Source organism: Eumetopias jubatus, unplaced genomic scaffold, assembly GCF_037043125.1.
Source record: "Eumetopias jubatus isolate StellerSeaLion01/CBP00866 unplaced genomic scaffold, mEumJub1_p1.0 scaffold_3, whole genome shotgun sequence".
Taxonomy (NCBI): Eukaryota; Metazoa; Chordata; class Mammalia; order Carnivora; family Otariidae; genus Eumetopias; species Eumetopias jubatus.
In genome coordinates this window covers 52,208,532-52,233,707 of record NW_028274809.1, presented here as the reverse complement: position 1 = coordinate 52,233,707, position 25,176 = coordinate 52,208,532, and the positions used below count along the sequence as shown (strand labels likewise).

Here is a 25,176-nt window from a genome sequence, read left to right as displayed (position 1 = left end):
GAATAAAAATAAAAGGATGCACAACAAAATCTTTGGGGAGATTTGCTGCAATTTATTTTGCTTCTTAGCGTACCCATGAATTTCAGTACAATCAACAGTTTAATCTGAACAGCAAGACATTCATTTTTTGGCTATTGATAGTCAGTTTTATACTATTTCCTAGCAGCACTGATCGTCTGAAATGCTCATTAGAGCCGTGAAACAATCTTCAGCTTGAAAGCAGTGTGGTGGATTGAGTGCAACAGTGCACATGTCACAAACAAAGGCTCAAATTTGGCTTCGGCCACCCAATACCTGTGAGGACCATCGGTATTTCCTGAGGCGTGGTTTCTCTCCAACCAAATGGTGATGCTAATCAATCTTGCAATGTTTAAATGAGATCATATGAGAGATGGGTAAATATTCTTTTTAAAATGGTTTGGAAATATTGTTTTATCATGATCATTTATGGAAAGCTACTTTTGAAGGACAGTTTCACTTAATGATTTTTTGAGAGTCAACTGACTACCGGTTCCTAGCCATGCAAAATTACTTAAATTGGAGGGATTGGGGAAAAAACTTGAATTTTGGTGGCTCATTTTTCCTATCCACAAAATGGGAATAATAATATACTGACCTCATCAAGTTATTTTGAGGATGCAGTGAGATGATCTAGATCAAACGCTCAGAGTACAGGGCCTGGCACAGAGTGCTTACTTGGCTGCTACTTTTATGATTTAATCCAGGAGCAAATAGGAGTCATTTCTTTGTGTCTTGCACTGTTAAAAGCAGTACTTTTTTGGGCAATTCCGGAATGGTTTACTAACATTTTCATTTTGATTCTGAAGTTATATAGTGACGCCTATTAACTTAGAGCTGACATTCTGGGGAGATTATAATCACAGAAAAATAGAAGATAGAGAAGAAGCCTTTGGAAAGGGGAGACTAGAGAGTGGTTCTAGGTTTTGTTTTGTTTTTAAAGATATTTCTGTCTCCAAATGGATTCTGTTTTTTTTAAAAAGCACAGATTCTAAGAGGTATATAATATAGAGGAAAATCCACAGGCGTCGAGGTCTAGAGCCTGAGGTTATAGTCCTGCCTCTGCCATGAACACGTGTCTGTGGACATTGAAGAAAATATTGAGCATCGCTGGCGCCAAAAGAGATGGGTCAACAAGAGCCATGCTTCTCAAGCTTGGCCACGCATAAAAATCACCGGGAGTGCTTTTGAAAAATAATGTATCTGTCTACATCAGGTCAGTCGAAGTGTAATCTCTCTGGGGAAACACCAGTCCCTCTCCAGGTGTTTGGGATACACAGCAAGCCTCACTGACCACTCGACTGGGTCATCACTGGGTCTTCGACTCTGCAATCTTGCACATCTGCACATTTTTCTGCACTGTCGTCACGTACAGAAAGAGTGCTTCTTAAACTAGAAACAGATATAGAGCAGTAGCTAGAGAAGGTTAAGGAATTTGATTTAAGCTATTAGCTTCTGCAAAACAGCAAGCTATTTTCTAAGCCTCACTGTAAACTATAAACCTCTCTCCTTATGAGAGATGTGATCGCTGTATGTCAACTGGACGGGCTTCATGTTGGATTCAGCTACCCTTTTCAGTTTACCCGTTCTTTGTGTGGAAAGCTGTACCATTGGAGAAGCTGGCTTCCAATTCAGGCAGATACTTTGTACAACATTTAAAAATCACACATAAGGCCTCACCTCTGCATATGGGCAATGAGAAAAGAAAAAAAAAAAAAAATGGAAGACTGTTTCCAGAGAGGGATTTTCTCACTCACTGATCTCAGCACAGAGCATCAGCCTGGAAAGAACGTTTTTGTAATAGAAATATTCAGTGAAAAGGCACCAATGATTTCCATTTATATCCTTAAAACGATAGAGGGAACATATGGCTTAGATTAGGAAAGTGAGAGTTAGCTATGAGGGTGCATTTGCAGAAGACATTAATTAGGACTGAGAGTACCTCAAGCACTTGGGAAACAAATTTGTTTAATAAGCTCCATGGTTTGCAGATGCCTTTCCCTCTTCCTCCCCCATGATTCCAAGTGAAGCGGTTTTATCTGTTCAGAGCTAAGCATACTTAAGAAGTCATATGATTTTTGTGCTTCACTCCATTCATGTTTGGAAGCAAGTTGACAGGACCTTCGCAGGAGTAAGGTATCTCCTACAGCAATGTACACCTGAGTGAGGACATCGTCATGCTAAATCAGGATCTTATTTTCAGCTTGATGTTTTCAGGGCTTTGCTTTCAGGAGCCCTCCATTCATTGGACTCCTACAACTGAATGCTGATGTGCGGTCTATTCCTGGAGATGCTCTGCCCTGGGGTGTGCTTGAGTGGAGGACACCGCACGCATCCTGTCTTGTGTTTGTATCAGCTCCTGCTGCTTCCTTTGATCAGTGGCTGACAAAATCTCTCTTGAGCTTTGTGGAGTGGATGAAGGCCATGTGTCTCAGCCAAAGTATTTGGAACTTGTTTTTTGGCATTGCCATAATGTTAATATTCTTTAGGAAGCTTTAAAGCATGAGCACCAGGCTTAGATACATGGAATTCTCTGGTGAATACTGGCTGGGACAGCTGACATATGGGTTATGTTGAATCCTCAAAAGCATATACTGTATCACTTTCTTAAGCTAGGAGGGCTGTAATGACTCTCTTGGGACAAATAAACATTTCCTGTGAGGTCCCTACTTGCTTAATTGCTAGCCTTGAGTTTTAAAATCCTTGCTACCTTAAGTGAACTCATTTTAATAAAATAAAAATTTTCAGCTCTTTTATTGGTGCTTGTTGAAGGCAAAGATCAAATGGGAATTGAGGAAGAACTTGTTCTCTCATTAAGGCAACATTTGTGAGGTAAAATAGACCAGGGTAAGTGATTAAGAGTGAAGATTCTGGAGCCAGAATTCCTGGCTTTAAGTCCTAGCTCTACTACTTGCTTGCTTTAAATCTTGGGCTACTAAGGCAAATAAACTCCCTGTATCTCTGTTTCCTCATCTACAAAATGGGGATAATGACAGACTGAATGAGCTAATGCTTATAAAGCAATTGGTTCTTGCATATCAGAAGTACTTAATAAATGCAACTGTCCATTAGACAGAGCCCCATGCTGGTACTCTTGTTAATTTCAAGTGATCATCTGCCTTCAGAACTAGGTTGATTCTATGGGCCTAATCCATGATTCTCCTTCTTTCCTGAGACTGGTGCTAAATGGTTTTCTGATGCTAGATAAGGGGTGTGAAACCCAAATACCTACCTGTCCTTGTTTACAGAATGTAGATTAATTCAATGCTGCTTATAGCTATTTTGGGAGAAAAACATAAGACCATTTTTATAAACACTCTCAGCTCCACTGGGATGGTGTACAGCAGGACCAGAAAATGATTTGTATAATAACTCAACTTATTAATCAAAACTTTTCCAAAATAATAACATTAATGCCATGATACGAGATACTTTCTAATCAACACTTTTTTAGCATCTAGATCCCTGAATCACAATAATGTGAAATGTTATTGAAATATAACTGATGCCCAGATTGTGTCCCCTAAAATATTTGATTTTGGTCAGTAATTTATTACAAACAAAACTAAAATTCATTTGCTTTTTTATTTCTAAGTTACCCCACCTAGTTCCAAAAAGGATTTAAGATTACTGAAAAGCACTTGTTGAATATGTTCAAAAAATAGAAGTTACTAGCTTTTATCATCTGTGGCTTTCAGTATTAATACTTGATGGAAAGAAGTCAGTGATATTTTTCTTCTCAGTTTCATTTGAACACATCTTTGCTGCATATGTTACTCATTATATCCAACAGAAACTGGGTAAGAAACTCTTTCCTAAGGGACAGAGACTTGTTAGAAAACTTGAGATTAAATAGCCATGTTCTTTATTTTTAGATTATGAACGAACTATAAATTGACAGCAAGTGGTCATGTTATCATAGTCTTTGACACCTCAGGGGAGGCCCTTCTTTCTGACCCCACCCAATCTTCAGTTCCTCTAGTGTGTTTGTGGTTACTCTTTTCGTAGTTCAATAACCGGGTTTCCTCAGACGAGAGATGAATGTGGGGGGCAGGGGGGATGAGGGAGTTATTTCCTTCATACATACCAAGATGTTAGTGATAGTCTATGTTTCTTTCCTACAGAGCATAATAAATTTGAAGGCAATCGAGGGAGTACAGGAAACTTGGGTCATAGTGCTACCATCCAGCTAACTGTGGGAACTCAGGCCACTTTGTTTTCTTCAAAGCCTGCTCCTCATCTGTTAAATGAAGAGGATGAGCTGGTTCTAAACTCTCCTTTCTAACTGTTGTACAGTGATTGTAAGATACTAGGAATCAGCAGAATTGTAGATCCTATAGCAGTTATTTTACACCTTGTGTAGATAATTATTTAAAGTTGTGTTTACTTTATTCATGTAACACAAAACCAAAATATGGAGGTTTTAATATTTTGGATATCTGACGCAGCTATAACCAAAGCTGTTTGGTGTCACTTTAGTGTCCTACTCTTATTAACATGTGCCCCTTGACTTCTATCTTACTCACTCTTGCAGGTAGGTGCGTTTATGTATTTGTCTTTTGTATAAAAGTGGGAACATAAATTGATTGAGAAGGAATATATTCTTGTCAGTCAAGTTGCTAAAAATTAATATGCATTAATTCAAGAAATTTTTATTCAGTAATCTAGTAAATAGGACTAAAATAATTCATAACACATGTGGCTTGCTTCAAAGAAGCTTATGGTCTAGTGGGGTTACAGAAAAGTAAATGGATAATTATAAAACTGCACAATACAGGTGATAGTTGGGGAAAGTACGGAGTGCAAAATGAGCATAGGTGGGCACCTAATCCAACCCAGGGACATCATTGGGGACGTCCCAGAAGACATGACATGTGAGTGGATGACTGGAGTTAGGCAAAATACGGGATTCTTTCTGGCAGAGTAAAGCAGCATGTACAGAAACCTAAAGGTGAGAGAGAACCTTAAATGTCCAGGAACTGAAAGTAATTTATAATATGTATCTAAGGGGAAGGGGGCAGCAGGAAGAGATGAGGGTGCAGAGGAACACAAAGAATTTGAATTTGATCCTGAGGGCAAATTGGAGGGTTTCCACAGAGGAGTAACATATAATACTAACATTAAAAAACAAATGAAATGGGTGTTTGGATGGCTCAGTCGGTGAAGTGTCTGCCTTCAACTCAGGTCATGATCCTGGGGTCCTGGGATCAAGCCCCAAATCAGGCTCCCTGCTCAGTGGGGAGTCTGCTTCTCCCTCTCCTTCTACCCCTTTCCCCCTACCTCTCTCTCTCTCTCAAATAAGTAAATAAAATCTTTAAGAAAAATCAAAACAAATGAAATGAAACACTGACTGCAGTGTGGCAAATGATTTGGATTTGGAGTGGGGCAGAACTGGAGGCAAGGAGATCAGAATGCTGTACCAATAAGCTAGGGTAGAGGTAATGGTAGCAGAACTGAAGAGGGAAGCACTAAGGAAGAAGAAAAGATGGATTCAAGGAATATTAAGAAGATAAAATCAATAGGCTTTGATGATTGATTCATTTAAAAAGTATTTGTTGGATTTCTGTGTCCAAACATTATGGAGTAGCTGGTGTTAAATATACCTGCTTGCTGTTAATAACTATGAAATTGGGACAAAATAAATAAAATAGTATCTGCAGGTATTACATAGCAGCTCAGTGTTGGGCTACAGTGCTTGGGAAAGGGGAAACACATGAGGTCAGCTCAGATTCACATAGTTCCTCCCAAAGGACATTGTCCAGACTGTCATGTGGAGAGAGAGAACTCAAGAGGAGAACATCAGTTTTGGCAAATGAAGGATGTGTTTGTGGCTGTTCCGTTGGCTGATATTTGGATTTAGGACATCAAATATGGGAGACCAGCAGAGAAGAAACTCAAGAAATCTGAGTGGAAATTCTTGTCAGGTCCATGGTCAACTCCAGGACTATATACGTGTGGGTCAGAATTCCAAAAGGTCTGGAAGAGAGCCTCCTCCAGAAGGATGAGAGCTAAGGAGACATTTCAGTGCAGGGAAGGATGTGGGAGTGTGAGCCTACCCAGAGTGAGGATTCCCTGATGAAACCCCTAGACAGTTAATTGGATCCTAGAAAGCACATGGTAGGAGTATTATGTCTTAAGAGTGAAAGTAAAATGAGAATAGAGTATCCTAACAAAGCCTAAAGCCAGGTCTCGATAGGATAAGCTACATCTGCATCTGCAGTAATGTCGTTGCCCTGCCATAGACAAAACGCAACCATCTTGAGAAGAGGACAAATCGTGCAGAGCCTCCAACATGTATTATCCCCAAGGCTGAGCATTCAATAAAAAATTATTACACGTGCAAGGGGGGAGGAAAAACATCTGATAATTAGGTGACGAGACTATAAGAGTGAACCTAGAAATAGTGCTGACAAGAACTTTATAGAGTTTACTATATGTAGATACTAGTTCAGCTGGGTGCAAGACAATCTCTGAACTCATACAATTTATATCTTAGAGAAAACAGACAATAGACAAGAGGGATCAGTAAAATATTGAGTATGTTAGATTATGAAAAAATGCTTTGGAGAAAAAGAAAGCATGGCAAGGAGATAGGGAGTATTGAGAGGGTGGGATTTATGTGGGAGGCCAGAAAAAGAGTTAGTGTACTGGGCTGATGGAAAGGGAAATTAAAAGATGACAATCATGTTTTGAGCTTGTACTTTTATATTGCCTGGAGATGGGCAACACAAAAGGAGGAGCAGAATTGTTTGTCAGAAGATGCTATTTTGAGAATGTTTAGTGTGAGATGTTGGTGAGGCTTTAATTGGACACAAGAATTTGGAGAGCAGAAGATGTCTGTTCTAGAGATGTTAATTTGGAATTGATGAGCATACAATAACAGCTATGACTAACAGATAGTGTAGTGAGAAGGGAAAGACCATAAAGTACTTCAGGATTTAAAATACAGACATGACCAAATGAAGGGTGGCAGGTTCAGGCCAAAAAGACCGGGCCCTGCACAGAGGCCACTTCCAAAGATGATTCGGTGAATTGAGACTGTTCCCCAGACACACCTTGAGAAGAACAAGCTGAGAATGGCAGGGCCATATTAAGGAAGGTGACACATCAGTGTCACCTCCAGAACAGTAGATTTCCCCTTCTAGGACACTTGGTTTAAATGTGGGAAGCAGGCTGCACTGATACCCATGAAAAACTCAGACCCTGCCAGGTCCACTGTTGTCTCCTGTATTGTCACAACTGGAAATATAAGCTCTTGGGTGGTACCTCTGGGGACACCTTTCAGTTCAGAGTGCCTGCCTTCCACAACCTCCACCCCCAGCATCGACCAAAGACTAGGATAGAAGGAGTCTCAGAGGGAGATATCCTTGGGACCTTTGTAGCAAGACCAGGTTTCTGTGAATGGGGAGGCGGGGGAATAAGCCTCACCCAGGGACAGGTCCCCCTGTGGCTGACACACACATGCAGAAGAAGGAAATGGCATGGCCCTGCCATGACCCTCCAGGTGTGCTGTAGGGCCCGGTGAGCCAAGAGAGACCTGAGCTCTAGGCTGCAGTCAGCTGGTCAACATCCCCCATGCACTGTGTAAATAGTCTCCCTTTCTCTGCATCAAGCAGAGCAAAGGAAGGCAGCAGGGGCTTCTAGAACCCTGCTGCCCCCTCCCCCAGACCAACTGATGTTAGCCCCAGTTGCCAGGTGCTGGTTTGTATTGGAGACGGAACCCTGCTTGGGGTTCCAAGTGGTCACCTGTGGCCCAGAGGACCCTGGCGATCGGAGGCAAAGCTTGGAGGCCCTTCGGAGACATGGAGGGCCAACTGGTGGCCACCAAAATGTCTCCCCATCTGGTCCTGGGGCAGCTGTGGACTGCTCTGGTGTCACACACGAATGTGTGACACGTGCCAGGAGTCTCTGGGTTTCACCGGGAGATCCTGGTGTGCACTGTGGTGATGGTGTTCGTACTAACTAGTCAACACGGTTTAAGGAGAGGAGAGGGGCTTCTCAGGAGGTGTTTTGCCCAGGGTGAAGTGTCTGGGAAAGGCATGGAGGAGATGGGACCAGAGACACAAGCCTGTGAAGCCCTCATGTCATCTGTGGGGAGAATGGAAATCCCAGCTGGTCTTTGGTGCAGCACATGGTGCAACTGCTTAAGGAAGGTCAGAAAAGCCAGCCTGCTAACCTTTCCTAGGTGAATGATGGAAATCCCGTCTTGGGAGCATCATGGGACCATGGAGAAACCCCTGGGAGGAAAACAACAGATGACTCCAATGACAGCCCTGATCTGCAGGGACATCCAGACCCACTGGTCCAAGAAACCACCAGCTAACTGCAGGTGCAGAGTTCAGGCAAAAGCAGAAGAGAAAGGAAGGCAGGTGCTCCAGAATCCAGGGGGACAGCGGGACACCAGCAAGGACAGGAGGCAACTCCAGACCCTGGGCCAGACCGTGCTGAAGATGCTGCATGTGCTGGAGCTCATGAGATGTCATGCGGAAGGTGGGGGCTCAGAAGGAGGGGAAACAGGAAGGCAGAGAATGGCAATGGCCCTGTCCACCTGTCAGCAGTCCCTCAGAAGGGCACCACTGACCATGGCGACTGCAATGTGCCCTTGGCCAGTCCCAACACAGAGAAAGAAGAGCTGTGCAGGGAACTGTGGAGGAAAATCAGAGGACTGCTCACAGGACAAATAATGCACCTCCAGGCTGAGGAAGTGTCTTTGCCCATTGAAAATGCCCAGCTGGAAAGTGAGATTCAGAAGCTCCAGCTGAAGCTCCAAATACAGCCTGAGATTTGTGGAGAGCATGTCCTATAACTAGAGAGAAAGTGGGCTGAGGAGGAAACACACCATGTGGAAATGGAGAAGCAGCTCCCCAAGGCATGCAGGAGCAGAATGCCATCCATCACACCTGCAACCTCTACAGGAAGATGGCCGAGGACCTGGGTAGAGAATTGCAGAGAACCACCTCCTCTCACAAGGAGGAGGTCCTTCTGTGTGAGGAAGTAAGTCAGAAGAGCCAGAGGGCCACTCTGTCGGTAGACAGAGAGCTCCAGGAGCTGAGGAGAGAAAGCCACGGCCTTAGGCAGAGGCCCCATCGGGCCAAAGGTCCAGGCTGTCCCTCATGCAACTGCTGCTTCTCCTGCAGCCCTCAAGGGCCAGGGGCTCCCCTGCGTCCCCAGGTGCCCCAGGAGAAGCACGGGTGCACTGGCTAGGCTCCGGGGCTTGGGGTCACCTGCAGGTTTGACTCAGCTTCCCAATAGCCAGGCCCTGGATGCCCACACCCAGGGCACAATCGCTCCGGTGCTTCACCCCCAAGCCATGACCATTGCTTTTTAAGTTTAGGTCAACCCTGTTATTTAGTTGATGCTACATAGTTCTCAGTGACGTTCCCTCTAGCAGATGAGTGTGAGATGGTATTTTTCAGTAAGTGTTTATTAAACATAAAATAAAATAAAATACAGATATGAGAACTAAAAGTGTCTCGGTGAGACTAATAAATAACTGGATAGATGGGATAATCCAGTAGAATACATTGTCATGGAAGTCAAATATTTTTCCAGGAGGAAGTGGTCAGCAATACCAGGCACTGACAAATCAAACCGTTTTCTTGGATTTAGAAACAAAGAACTTGGTAAAAATTGATGAGACTTATGATTAAAACGTGAGGCAGGATTCAGAGGGCATTGAGATGAGGAGAAAATAAGAGGTATATTTGTTAAGATATAAACAACTCTGAATCTGGCTTTTAAGGGCGCTAGTTGAAGAGGACTGTCAGGTTCTGGGAGTGAGAAGAGTGTGTGTGTGTGTTAAGAATGAAAGACTTAAACACATTTAAGTGTACTTATACTTTTTGAAGGACTACTTAACTATGCAATGTAGATGGGAAAAAGATGAGAGCATGATGATGTCTAGATTAGGTACATGGTATTTTAATTTCTAGGATGATTCTCTAGTGGCACTCTTGAGTCACAGAGGAAAATTTTAACTCTTGTTCCACAGTTTCTCAAGTGATATTAATGTCAAATCTTGCACACCAGAACTTCTAGCTTTATCTCAGATTTTCTCTCATTTAACTAGTTATAAGTAGTTTTATTTAAAATATTTAAAAAGATCCAAACTTTATGGCAATTTTTCTTTATTGATTTAACATTGGCTCAAGTGAAGTTTTAGTGTAGCTCAGTTTATTTATATCTGAAATTAAACTAAAAACATTGCTGCAGTCACTGTTTGTGAGATTGGAATCTCAAAATTAATTTTAAATGGATGCATCTTTTGTTATGTACATAGTTAAAATTTCCTTTGTGTTTACACACATTATTCTTTGAACAGAATCCTTTAAAATGTTTTTCACAATCTTCTTTAACTACTGAGCCCGAATTACAATCATTGGTATTTTAGTCAGTAATTGAGTATTTCCAAAACTTTTAAAGATTTATATGCTAATGGAATTTCTTCTATTAATGGATGTATATGGACAATGTGTACATACTTTTAGAAGTCCATTATCTTCATTATTCAAGTTCAAGTAAGAAATATTAATTCAAGATGGTCCTGATTAAACTTCCAGGAATAAAGTGATAAAAAAATCCTAATATTTCTGAGAACTTGTGCCATAATACTCCCCTAAAAAGGAAATTTTGAAGGACATTTTTATGTTAGTGGAAATGAATTGTGACAAAAACATACTCATTGAATGTATTAAAATTGAATGTATTAAAATGGGCTTGCTTCTGACAAGATAGACACCAGTACTAAGAACTGATAATTATTACAGATTTACTAATAGAAATACATATTTTTCCAAGGCTCACCAGCTGATGTTTGAGGCATTCAATTTTTCAGACTAATTTGGGAATATTTTCCTGAGTTTTGATGGTTTTACAGACAGTTTGTTATTCATCTTGATATCTTCTGCACTGAAAACATCTTGTTATCCTAAAGTGTCTCTTTACTCATGAATGGAGATCATCAAGAAAGATAAACTATTTCAACAAGTCATTTTGAAGAACTAATTATTGTTTTGTTATACCGCTAATGCTCAAAGTGATCATATGACGCTTAGGCTATCTTGGTTCTGATAAACTTGAAAACAAACCAAAAGAATTTAGTGGGAATAATGACACTCTCTTATGTTGCTTGAGGGAGTATATTGAACAGGGTGACCTGCTGTGCTCTTCAAACCAAGAGGGGAGATTATTCTTAACAGGGCACGAAACCAGATACTGATCTGTGTTCAGTTTAGCATTTCTGAAAGTCTAGAAACATCTTGAAATATATAGTTTAGTATGTGGTTTATATTTCATGAAGTCTATATTCTAAGGACAAATATGATTCATTACTTGGGAATTAAAGTCAAATTTTCACCTCAATAGGCTAAAGGTAGTTTAGCACATAAATACCTCTTCTGAAGGAACTTACACAATGCACCTGGTGTAATGGAATATTTGGATTTGAGGTTAGACTCCTGAACTTTTCCTTATGTGGATGGAGGCTGAAGGAGAGAAATACACATCTTTTTTACCCTGTTGTCCAGTAGTTGTTTTCATCTGAGGTGTGGTTGCCTTCCAGCCACAGGTGGTCTGACCCAGTAGCCATGCCTCCCTATAAGTCATCAAACCAAGGCTACTGAAGGGAAAGCTTCACCCTCCCTCCCTCCCCGTCATGTCTTATCAAGAGTACTACTGGGTTCTTTGTCTTATACTTTCAGGCCTTTTGGAGGACACTAAATAGCCATGCTCTCAAGAAATTAGATGTCTAATTTCCATACAAGGACTAGGTCTGATATGGGGAGTAAGAGTCAGTCACTTTACCTGCTGTTGGGAAGGTATTTTATACAAAGTCTGCTGGATTATAATTTCCCGCTGCTGTTTGGAATGGAGGATCTGAGCTTTATGTCTTTGTATACCAGTTTCCATGTGTCCCTGGATTTTCCTGGAGTATTGTGGAAAGACACATTAAAGAAAATTTACCGCTCTTTACAACTCTTCTATGTGCATAAAAGTGACTAATTAATCGCATTTGGTGTTGGTGGGCCCAAGACAATGAGCGTACCAACAAGTCATCCAGTCAGGCATCATCAGTAATAAAGGAACCAGAAACGTGTTCTTGTAATTTAAAGCCAAACCTGACTTCAGTTTAAAGACAGCTCCTGATCTAATTGTGGCCTTGCTTATGGTAGTTAATTTTATGTATCAACTTGACTGGGCCATGATGCCCAGATATTAGGTCAAACATTATTCTGAATGTTTCTGTGAAGGTGCTTTTATGGATGAGATTACCATTTAAATCTGTGGACTTTGAGTAAATCACTCTCCATAGATGGATGAGTTTTATCCAATCAGCTGAAGGCCTTACTAGAATAAAGATTGACCTTCCAGGGCAAGAAGGAATTCTGGCAGCAGACTGCCTGTAGACTCAATTTGCAGTTCTTCCCTTCGTCTTCAGTCTGTTGGCCTCCTCCATCAGATTTTGGGTTTGCCAAGCCTCCACAATCAGGTGGACCAATTCCTTAAAATAAATCTCTCTATATACATACATCCTGTTGCTTCTGTTTCTCTGAACAGCCCTGGCCCATTATGTAATCATACCATTACCATAATGCCTGGCACATGAGAAGAACCTAAAATTATTGAATGAATTGATTAATGAATAAAAATATATACCTGGGAATTTTATTTGAAAAAAAATAGCTCAATATTGAATCTTGAGGTGATAAAGAATGGTTCTTGACACCTTTGAATCCAAAAATTGAAACTAAGGTGCAACCTTCCTTGCACATTGTTAAACTTGGCTTCAAAAAGATGTACTAGTTTAGGGAATAAAAGACCTGCATTCTAGTCTTGGCATTGCTTATCATTAGCTATGTGACCCTTGATCTCTCTAGGTCTCCAGTTGTTTCTTCAACTGTAAAATGACAGATGTGAGTGAATTGATTTTTCAAGCCCCTTTGGTTGTAAAATGTCTTAATTCTGTAATTTCCTCTTACAGACCCTGCTACCGTGGTTATTCTGAGTGTATCACTAAATCCCATGGACTCCACTAACCAGCTGCCAATGCAGTGATATCGTAGGGCACATCAAGTCCTAAGAGTTACGGTGTTAAGGGAGAAATAAGAGTGCTGTCATTGAAGGCTACGGTGTTTCCTCTCCCCAGTAGGCACTGCAGAGAAAACTTGGAGACAGCAGAAGTTTACTGCATTTACAATTGACAGATGAATGTTAAAATCCCTCTCACATTTTTCTTTGAGAGTAAAGGAAAGAAGGCCACATCACTAAATTGTATCATGAATAAAAGTTCTCTCAGTTACATTCATTGCCTTGCCTGCACAGGAACTTGGTTATTTGCCAGCAACTTAATGTCTGGAGAAAGCTATAGGTCATTTTGCAACCCAGCATTTAATAGTATTGTCTAACAAATCTGATTTAATCTTTTCATTTTGTTGCCAATTTGAGAGTACAACACCAGCTCTAAACAATAAAATTTTAATGACCTGAACAATATTTTATGTTTAATCTCCAAACATATTTCTTTTATAGAAAATTCTGTGAATTTTCTGTCATATACATTGAATGGAGACATTCACCTGAGCTGAAAAAGAAAAGATCGTTGCAATTGTGAATCTTGTCAAAGGACAAATGAAAATGTGTTCATTTTGGAGAAGGCATAAGCTACAAAGTGCCTGCTTTTATTAAAAATCACGGGAAAAAATTAAATATCAGCAAGATCAACATTAATTGGAATCTCAGGGGTTTTTTTTCCCCTAAAATAAAGTTGCTTTTTTGTTGTTGAAAACTCAATACTTGATATCAGAAAATATAGACAAAAGAACATTTCAAATAATGAGAATCCCACCCACCCAATAACAGCTATGCTTAATGCATTGTTGTTTATTTTTTCATAAGGTTTTTTTAAACACAACTTTCCCCCTTCCCAACTCACAAACACAAATCTGCACATAAACCAGATGTCTTCAAGACTGGCTAGTCTGGGGGGCCTGGGTGGCTCAGTCATTAAGCATCTGCCTTCGGCTCAGGTCATGGTCCCAGGGTCTTGGGATCGAGCCCTGCGTCGGGCTCCCTGCTCTGCAGGAAACCTGCTTCTCCCTCCCCCACTCCCCCTGCTTGTGTTCCCTCTCTTGCTGTGTCTCTCTCTGTCAAATAAATAAAAATCTTTAAAAAGAAAAAAAAAAAAAGACTAGTCTGTGACATCAAACTGAGACCATGTCTCCTCTAATATTAAAATTATGAACTTCCAATCCTCCATATGACCATAGTTATAGAACCCTTGTCTTTCCTTGTTTTATGGGATTGGCCAAGAATTCCAACGTTTTTGACTCAAGCTGGAGGAATCCTCATGCATCTCACCTTGATGCAGAACCTGGCTAGCCCTTGGCATGCCCCATTTGCCTCCCTGTACCTACTTCACACAACATTTCCTTGGTTTGCAGGAGAAGGAGGCACCTTCCCTGGGTGCTAAGTTCAGTTATGGATATGCCTCTCTCAACCTGGTAAGCCCCAGAGGGTTATTTTTTTTTTTTTCTTCTCAAGGTACACTTCTAGGTACTCAAGTGACTGGATTAGGCGTTAGCTTTACACTGTTGGCAAAACCAAGTCTCTTCTGATGGCATAGGTCAAGTGTTGAGAGAAGACCCTAAGTCCAGACCTGCTGACTGTAGCTTCCTAGGTTTTTTTTTTTTCTGGATTCCAGTTCTTTCTTCCATTCAGGTCTCAGCCAGGGCGCCCCCCGCTTCAAAAGAGCAGATATTTGAATCACAAAATGAACTGAATTTTGACATAGATCCTCTTTCTTCTAGAAATTATCTTGACTGCTATGTAAATTTGTGGATATCATTGAATACCTGGGGGAAGGGGCTCATCTGCTTCACCTATCAAGAGCATCTAAGAGATGGGCCTTGCCTTGCCAAATATACCTAATTATCATTTTTTTCCTCTGAACATTAGCTAGGTACCAGTCTTGCAGGAACGTTACTGCTAGGGAAGACGGGAAGCATAAGGGTTACATAAACAACCACTGGATCCAGATAGCTCACATATAAAGCTCTGCTCTATCATTTGCTGGCTGATGACCTTGTGCAATTTACCCAACAGCTGTCCCCATCAATAAAACAGGGCTGATGACAACTGTACCTTTCTCATACGTAGTTATGAGGACTAAATGTATGAATACTGTTTAACATTGCTCCTGGTTCATAGTGAGGGCTCAATTAATGTTAGCCATTACTACTTCAGTGATTCTAATAATTAAAAGGGCTTCCAAAAGTTGTTCCATCCAGAACAATCAAAAGAGAAGTATCATTACTGAAGCTAAAAAATTGATAGTCAATTTTAAATATCACTTTTCCATTATATAAAAAAATAAAGTCTAAATCCATTGGTGCCCTGTTTTGCACCAATTAAATGTTGTTTTCTTAAGCCCATACATTTTTGTAGTTTTTCTATAACTCCCCACAATATATTGTGAAACTCTTCTCCTTGTCAAAAGCTATACTTCTATAATATTTTTAAATTTATTATCCTATTTATAGAACTATATTTTATCAGTCACTTCTTGTTTTCTTGTTTCCAGTATTATAAATGTTAATGAAAGATGGTCTCATGAGTAGGTGGTCACATGGCTTCTTAATTATTTTCTTGAGACAAATACCAGAAAAGAAATTTTAAAGCTTTTAAAATATACTGCTAAATTGCCTCCAGACACACTTACTAGTTTATACCAGAGTCAGTGGCCCTGCCCCTTCACCAATAGAGAGCACTTAAAAACTAAATGTTTAATAATTTGATAGAAAAAGCATGTTGCCATATGTGTATTTCTTTACTAATAGGTTGAGTGGTTTTTGTAATAGACTTTTTTTTAAAGATTTATTTTAGAGAGAGAGGGAGAGCATGGCAGGGGGCAAGGAGGAAGGGATAGGGAGACGGAAAGGGAGAGACCCTCCAGCAATCTCTGCTGAGTGCAGAGCCTTAGGTGGGGCTCGATCCCATGACTCTGAAAGCATGACTTGAGCTGAAACCAAGAGTCAGACACCCAACCAACTGAGCTACCCAGGCCCCCCTAGACTTTATTTTTTAGAGCAGTTTTAGGTTCATGGTGAGATTGAGAGGAAGAAATTTCCCAGATGTCCCAGCCCCCACATACACATAATGTCTCTCACTATCAACATCCCCCACTAGAGTGGGTATATTTGTCCCAAATGATGAACATACACTGACACATCATTGTCACCCAGAGTCCATAGTTTATATTAGAGTTCACTGTTGGTGTCACGGTAGGTTTTTATTCTTTCTGAGTTAGTTATGTTCCGAGCCTATTTTTCCTTTTTTAAAAAGGTTTTTTTAATTTATTCATTAGAGAGAGAGAGAGCACGAGCAGGGGGGAGGGTCAGAGGGAGAGGGAGAAGCAGACTCTGCCCTGAGCAGGGAGCCCAAAGCAGGGCTCAATCTCAGGACCCTGGGATCATGACCTGAGCCCAAGGCAGATGCTTAACCAACTGAGCCACCCAGGCGCCCCTTTCCTTCCATTGCTTTAAAAGAGCTTTTTATATAGCTTTGCACAGTGGCAGTATCGTAGCCAATGAGGTTTATCCGAGGCACGATTATTGCTAATTGAAAAGAGCTTTTTATATATATATGTAGGAGAGTCACAAGTTTCCTTAGTGCTATCAAGAAAGAAGGAAATTTATCTTATTAATTTTCTATAACTAGTCCAGTGTTTCCTATGAGCCCTCACTCTTGGGGAAGTGGATTGGTGAAAGTTGTGGAGAAGCAGAACTTAAATTTATCAACGAATGTATCTTAGGTCTAATTTAAACATTTATTCTTTAGATTAATCTTAAGTACACGCTCAGACTTTAAGGTATACTTTCCTTCTCCTTGCTCTTTCACCAAGGTGATATCTGATATGTTTGTGTATTGGCAGGGATAGGTATTTATGTGATCCCATAGAGTATGGGGGTAGTCTGACAGAGGGTACAAAGGTATTTGTGTAATCATCTGTGACGTTTATTATCTATCTAGTTATTTGGCTCTCTGATGGAATCTTCTACTGATGCTGAAGTGGGTCTCTTGCCTTGGTCAGGGTCTGGTGACCCCCTTGGCTGCCTCAGCTGGAACCTTTTCACATGCCATCTAGCTCTGGCCTAATTTCTCCACTCTTCTGCCTTGGGTTTCCAAGGGTTTTTATCTTCAGCAAGAGCCAAAGGAAGCCTGGTACTATAAACTCAGGCTCTTTTTCTTCCCAGCCACTTCAGGAGGACTTTTTCAGACTTTCAAATTAGGAGTGGGGGACAAACCTTTCCTGCTTATGGCTTTTCTCTTTATCTTTCTAAAACCTCACTCCTGTCTGGGATTTTGGTTCAGGAGAAAAGAGTTAGGATACTTTTATCTGATTCTTTACTTCCCCTACTTTTTTCTTTTCCACAAGCAGGTAGGGTAGAATTGGCAGGTTTTCTTTCTCTTCCTGTCTAGCTGGAACTTTCTTTGGAACTCCCCTCATATTCTGTTCCTGAGTTTTAATCATGGAAGAAGCCCTTTGAGCTGAATCCACTAGTTTTGGCAATTAGAAGTGGAAACCTTGAGGCAACTACAAACCAGAGCCTCTACAGGGCAAAATGCATTGTTTTGATATTCCCCAGACACTATTTATTTTATAAATATATTTGTACATATAGATTCAAATGTTCAGATCAGATAGAATTGAGATCTCTCATGTAGGTTACAAATGTTTATGCCCCATTTTTTCCTTTCCGTAAAAAAGTTATGTTTCTTATAGTAGAGAAGTTCTACAGTTTCATGTAGTCAATCTACCAATTGCATGTTTATGGTTTCTACATTTTGTAAAACTTAGAAAGCATTTTCCCTCATCAAGGAAAAATTATGTTCACATTTATTTCCTTCAAATATTTTTTGGCTCAATTTTTTTCTTTTTTACTTTACCTGGAGGCATTTGGTGTAAAGTGTAGTATAGCCATATATATTAAATACATGATAGCAATCTAAATCTAAATATATACATTTATTTAAAAATACATATATGTAAATATATATATTTATAGATACACATATCTACACATGTATATATAATAATCAACTCCAGCTCATTATATTTATTGAATAGTCCTTTTTTCTTACTAATTTGAAGTATACTAAATTCTTATTTGCTTGTCTTTGTTTCTACCCTGTTCCATTAATATACCTGTGTGTTCCTTTCCTATTTCAACAGTATATTTTTAAAGCTAGCTTTGCAATATTTGAATATCTTTTTTTCAGGCTCTTTCCCTTATTGTTTACATTTTTCTGCATTTTCTTGGATTTTTCATGACTTTCATTCAAGAGATTTCTAGAATAATATTTACTTTACCCCAAAATTGATTGTCATTCTATTTGGAGTACATTAAATTTTAAGATTAAGTTACCTTAAAAAAATACAAAATCTATTTTTTTGATAGAGCTTCTTAACACATTAATTTAGGGCATGGAAATAACTACCCGAATCTCTACCCTTCCCATCATCCAAAGAACAATTTAAAAATTGCCAGGTAGACTGGGGTGTCAAGGTTTATCTAGGCAACAAAACCCAAGAAAATATTTATGACTTAAATATTTGGGAATTGGACAAAAAATTGTTTTGCCTTATGTTGTCTAGATAAATAATGTAAATTTATATATGTACATGTATGAATTCCAAGATTCCCTTCCTTCTGATTTCAGAAAGAGTTAGTGGTTTTCTGTTATTATACCTATCAAGTTCCAACACTTCCATCTGTTTTAGCGATTTCAATAACTGAACAAATAGAGTATAGAGGATGACTATCAATTTTACCCTTGCTTTTGCTTTTTCCTCTTTTTTCTTATGTTTTAATTATATCAAAATTTTTTTATGTGACCTCTAAATTATAGTTTTCTTTCAGTCAATATTATCCTTTCAGGGCTAAATTTATGAAAATAACCCCACATTAATCAATAGACTCATTTTCTCCTGTGAGTATGGATGGATAGATGGTTGTATTCCCTTTGAACTAAATCTTTTCTCTCAAGAACTATCTATGGTATGTACCTTGACAATGTGTTTATTGGAGGGACTTTAGGGTGTTGGATTTTGCACAGTCTCCTGTAATGACCTTCTGCACTGTGAAGAGTCAAGGTCAACTCATTGGCTACTTTGCCACTCTCTCTCTCTCTTTTTTTTTAAGATTTTATCCATTCATCTGACAGAGACACAGTGAGAGAGGGAAGGAGTGGGAAAGGGAGAAGCAGGCTTCCCACCGAGCAGGGAGCCCGATGCAGGGCTCGATCCCAGGACCCCGGGACCATGACCTGAGCCGAAGGCAGACGCCCAACGACTGAGCCACCCAGGCTTCCCTACTTTGCCACTCTCATCCTTTGTGCCCTCCAAATACTTAGGTTTGAGTGAATTGAGAGGGACAAGGAGGGGCTGATGATTTGGGTGATGTGTGGAAAAGTCATCTGTAAGAATTGTAGAAGTTTATAATCATTCATCTTAGAGCTCACAAGCAAAGTAAAGGATCTACCCACTTGACACTTAGACCCCTTCATTGCTCTAAACATTTCTCTTGGCTCAGTATTGGGAAACAAAGGAGCAGATCAGCCAAGCCAGAAGGGGGAAAAATAAGGCCAAGGGATAACTTGACCTGAAGAGAATCCAAATTAGCCCTTCCATCTTTATGTGCCACCAGTTGGAGGCAAATGATTGTAAGTTTTCACTCGTCTATAAGGATTTCTATGATTTTATTTTCACGTAAATATTTTTACACTAATCCTTAGAATATTTAATTTTACCAAAAAAATAAAACATAATATTTCTTCATATAAAGTTATATTCTATGCTTTTAGCACCTTAAGTTATTTTTAATGAAAGAATTATAAGTTTTAACTCATGGCAATAAATTAGCAAAAACTGAGTTTATTTGGTATATCATAACCACCCCCATTTAGCACAGGTGTTCAGCAAAAGATTTAGGAATTGTTTTGGAAGCTCTTGTTAGCTGAGATAAATTAGCAGAATATCTATACTATTAAACTGTTCAAGTACATATTTTCTTTCTTGATCATTTTGTAGAGGTCTCATAAATATCCAAAGCTGGCATGCTTGTCTTTCAGGAAGTTCTTAAATGTAGCAGTAGCACTAAAACCCAGTATTTTAACGGTTCTAAATGTCAGAGCAGTTGGCTGGCCATAGGACATTGAACAAACCCAACCAAAACTCCAACTCACCAAATGAACCTCATTTCATCCCCAAGGGCCTTTTGTTTCTGAAACAGCTCATGGGATCTGTATAGACCAGAGTGGTTTTTCCTAAGGGAACTAATTGCTTATAAGAACAATGATGAGGGTAAATTTGAAGTCTACCATGATGTTTCGAGCAAGAGGAATTAAAATAGCAAAAATGCCACTGCAAAATATAAGTTATGCTGGAAGGGCTCTGGCTTCCAGGGAAAATCATAATTTTAATCAAATAACGATGGGAGGGGTTCCACATAAAGATGTCGGATGTTATGATAGTGAGTTAACTTTCTGATTACTTGCCAGTGTGACAGTCTGAGAAGGCACAGGCTAGGGGAGGACAGAGGATGAGTTATCACATGCTGACACTCTGAAGCCACTTGGTTGCTGAATGGAAACATGAAGTTAGGATGTGGACACAGAATGAGAGAGATGAACTACTGGAAAGGAAAATGCTTGCTTCACACTTGTGGCAAGGGAAACCCTGACCAATGGCATTTGGACTAAAGAGTTATACAGTGTTAAAAAAAAAAAAAGTTATATAGTGTGAGTAGAGTCAGAGAATAAAGAAGCGAATGTGAATATTTCAAACAGGGAATTTAATATTGGACACTGTTTACGTAGGTGATGTAATGGCCAAGAAGCCCCATAGGAGATGGTGAGCAAATTCAGAGATTAACCACAGCAGGAAACCGCCAGACCCCTAGGACTGGAGGGGCAGAGAGGAGGTAGTGTTACTGGAGCCCAGAGGCTGGGACTGTGCAATAGAAGCTGAAACCACAGAATGAAGAGCTATTTGCTGGGAGATGGAATCAGAGAGGAGACTCAGTGAAGACTAAGAGCATCCTTGGAGGCAGAGACGAGGGGAGAAGTACTCTGGCCTCACTCGTTAGCTGGCCCTCCAAACTTCCATCATTGCCTCCCATTGGCCAAGCCTACCTATATGCCACAGGGCAAGGGAGCCTGGGAAATGTGGCTTCTTGTAACAAAGAGCACAGGAAGGGCACGACTCGAGCAGATCTGAGCAAAAAGAAGCACAACCAACCAGGCCATCTTGCCTTACCTTGTCCGGAGTATTTTAAATTTTGAGGGCTGCCTCCTAAGAAACTTTGGAACCGATGTTTTATGTTTTGGAACATAAGTACCAGTAAAAATGTTAATATTTCTTTCTGCTCTGTAACTGCAATCAAAAAAAATATATAAATGCTATTGAAATAAGATAATTTGATGGTCATCTAAAATAGGAGCACATGAATGTTCAGTGGCCAGACTAGACTTCGGTCTGCATTTCCCTCTTCATTTTTTTTTTACCTTGTCTGTATCACCATATGCTGCTTATCTAGTTGTCACAAAGCTGAGCATCTGAAAAAAAGAATAGTTCTGCCATTTTTAAAAGAACAGATGAAAGTTTTCCATGATGCAAGAATGGTTTTTAAAAGATAATTGTGCTCCTCCTGTTCTTACAACTGAACTTTATTTTGTGTTCTATAAGTGATTTCTGATCTCCTGGCTAGAGGACTAAAAAAGATTCCTATTTTTAGATGCTTTACCTTTGACTTTCTATGGGATTGTCCTTACCTACATAGAAATAAGAAAGAGTCCAAAGACAGAGAAAGGGAGATAGAAATAGGACCATCATGGTGCCCCCAAATAAAGAAACCACTGTTCTCTGTGTTATTTGTTTCATTTCCCCTTTTGTAGCACCATGGCATTAAGTCTACTATTTGGTTGAAAATAATAATTAACATTTATTGAATACTCACTATTTGCCAGACAAAATTTTAAATAGTTCACATGTGTTACCTCATTTAATAATCAAAACAAATCTACAAGGATGGTACTTTATTACCCTGTTTTATAGGTGAAGTAAACCAAGGAGTAGAGGGGAATTTACCCACAGTCACATACCTACCTGGTATGTGACAGGGACCATATTTGAACTTTGCAGCTCGTCCTCAGAGCCCATGCTGAACCATGATGGTATACAGCCCACTCTCTCAGGTAGTCTCAGACAGGGAAACCTGGTGGACTAGTAACATGCCCACAGACTTTATCAAGAGAAGAGGTACTGATCTGAAGAAGTGGGTTAGTGAAGTTCTAAGGCTCTCTTTGGACAACTGTGCTTGAACACCTACCAACAAGCGGGCGAAGAAATTGTCTGGTGTCCAAATGGGAGTCATGAGAGAGTAGTGGTCAAGCACACAGAGTCTGGCCGGTTTGACCCGGCTTCTTAGGTATTTTGCATAGATTTGGGGTGTTAGTTACTTTATCTATGAAATAATAATGAGTATTTACCTCATAGGGCAATTGTGAGAATGAAATGAAATAAGTAAAGCATAAATAATATAAATGAAATAATATAAGCAAATGAAATAATATGTCACATAGTTATTACCATACTCAGTGAGTAGTTGTTATAATCACTACTATTATTGTTATTATTATCAAATGAAGGAGGGAATCAATTTGGAGCCCAGATTATCCCCTTCTTATATTAGTATAGTAAGTCCTAGTTAACCACTGATTCATCCCCCCAAATCTATCTTGCCATATAGGAGCCTAATATTAATGAGCCCTTCTAAAGACTACAGCTTAAACTCTGGTTTAATTCTAAATTCTCTACCCTGTTAAATACAGCAAAGTAAACAAAAATCAACTCCCCACTGAAGACTTCTTTGAGGCCTACACAAATAAAAAAATCCTTTAGAGCTTGTGGTGTCTAAATAGGTTGTCTGTCCAATCAGATGGGAGCCCCCAAATGTGGGGCAGTGATTGAGTGGAAGCCAGTGGCACGGGTGGTGAAAGAATTCACCTGAGGTGGAACAAGGTGATAGAAGTTTATTGAATACACCTGCAAGGGAGCAGTGGGTGGGGCAGCAGAGGAGGGGCTGTCTGTAATGAGGCAGGGGTTGGGGGCTGTTTTTAAAAGGGGGAAGGTGAGGGGGTATGGCAACGGCTGGAATACTCCCTTTTTTGGTAACTGTACCTAGTTGTAAGTAGCCCATTGGTATTTTGGGTATTTTGGGGCCTATGGGTATTTTGAAGTGGGTCCCCTGATAGGCTGGTCTGTATTCAGCCAGGGGGGTCACTGTGGGCCCTTTTCTACATTCCATCACTCAAGCCTGTTTGCCTAAAAGTGGCCTCTACAGAGCTCTCTCATTACGGTCTCCAATATAACCCCCAAAATATGTTGTAATAGTAGCTCCCTTTGGTCTTCCTCTTTGTGAGCTAAGTTCTTAGAACATTCAAACTATGCAATATCCCCTAGGCTTATCCCATGCTTCTGTCCTCCTGGTCATGTGGTGTTTCCCTCTACCTAGGAAATCACTCCCTCCTTCAACCTACCTATAGTTCTTTATCTTAGGTCCATCTTACATGAATATATTCCACAAAGCCTTTTCTTATCTACTCAAATAAATGCAATGTCTCTTTGATCTCTGAACTCCATACATTTGCTCCTCACCTATGCAGGGATCTTTAACACCTTGTATTTTATTTGTGAACTTACCTTATCCCTTCTTGTTAAGATAAAGACTCAGGGACTGATTTTATATCTGCAACATTCACTGTGCCTTGCACGGAAAAGTCCTTCAAAAAATATTTGTAGAATTAAATTTAATTTAGAGAAAATTTTGAGGAATACAATTTCCACTTCAGTTATCAGTTTTGGTCCTGCTTCTCTGCTCGGCTGTTTCTGACTGAAGACTTTCTTCCCTGGTTTCAGATTTACCATTGTTCAAGTAAACTGTGCATTGAAGAGGCCTCTGTTGAAAAGAGATCTTTAATGAGAAACATTCGGCCATTCATTTTGCTGTTACATAAGGCCAAAAGAGCTTTGCCTTTAAACCCAACCTACTACAGGGCACCTGGGTCGTGCAGTCAGTTAAGCGGCCAACTCTTGGTTTCAGCTCAGGTCATGATCCCAGGGTCTTGAGATCAAGTCCTGTGTCAGGGCCCAGGCTCCGTGTGGAGTCTGCTTGAGATTCTCTCTCCCTCTGCCCCTCCTGCTCATGCTTTCTTTCTCTCTCTCTAAAATAAATAAATAAATCTTAAAAAAAAAAAAAAAAACCCAAACCCAACCTACTACAGCCTTTGGAAAGGCTCCTTAATTGACCGTTAAGCAGGTGCATGCACATATAAACTCTTCAGTGAATTGAGAAACATTCCACCAAACAAAGCATGCTTTCCGCAGCCACCAAGGGGATAAGCATCTTTTGAATGAATCAAGACCTTCACCCACTCTTCTTCTGAAGGAGATCATGTTACTTCAAAGAAGGTAGGACACACAAAACTCATAGTTCAGAACACACATACACAAACCAGGTTTCACTTTTTTCTTTTCAAATTCATAGATACTATGGAAATTGGTAAGATGAATCCAAGGAGAAAAATTCTGATTTCTTGAATTTTATGTATATGTATATGTCGTGATAAAGATGAATGTGGTAGAGAAGCATTGAAACAATGCTTTTGTTGACATCATTTGGCAGTAGGGTTTGCTGGGAGTGTATGTATTAAACAGTGTGGGGAGAACTATCCAGTGAGGGAAACAGGATAAAATGCAAAGCCCCAACTTTTTAGATTTGTGTCTACAGAGAGTCTCTGTGGCAGTGTGGCAAGGCTTCAGGCTTGAAGAACTTAGCCATTGCATTTGGATTTTTAAAAGATCCCACGCCATAAATTCTGGTTGCAATTAGAGCTTATAAAAAGAAAAATACCCTAGGAGTTATTAATATGTAAATCTAGTAATTTGAAAAATTGAATGATATCAGGTTAGGGTTTCTGAATGTATGGCATCTAATTTTGGCCAAAATGACATCATACTTCCATAGTTCTGCGTAAGCTGACAGTAAATTGCATAATGTTTCTTTAAAATTAACACAGAGAAAGAGTGTTTAGGGAGAGCAT

The 25,176-nt window shown here is 39.9% G+C and overlaps 1 long non-coding RNA gene and 1 pseudogene across 3 annotated transcripts in view; both read left to right on the top strand.

Annotated features, from left to right (window-relative positions):
* LOC148164691 (uncharacterized) overlaps window positions 1–25,176 on the top strand; it is a 231,956-nt gene that overhangs the window by 106,456 nt on the left and 100,324 nt on the right. Inside the window, exon 5 of one of the 3 annotated variants that reach the window (XR_015767861.1) lies at window positions 12,998–13,403. The exons of the other annotated variants lie outside the window; for them this stretch is intronic. This is a non-coding gene — a long non-coding RNA (uncharacterized LOC148164691). Of the gene's footprint in view, window positions 1–12,997; window positions 13,404–25,176 lie in introns of those variants that run through there. 3 annotated transcript variants of the gene reach the window in all.
* On the top strand, window positions 16,572–16,695 carry LOC114226033 (U4 spliceosomal RNA; annotated as a pseudogene).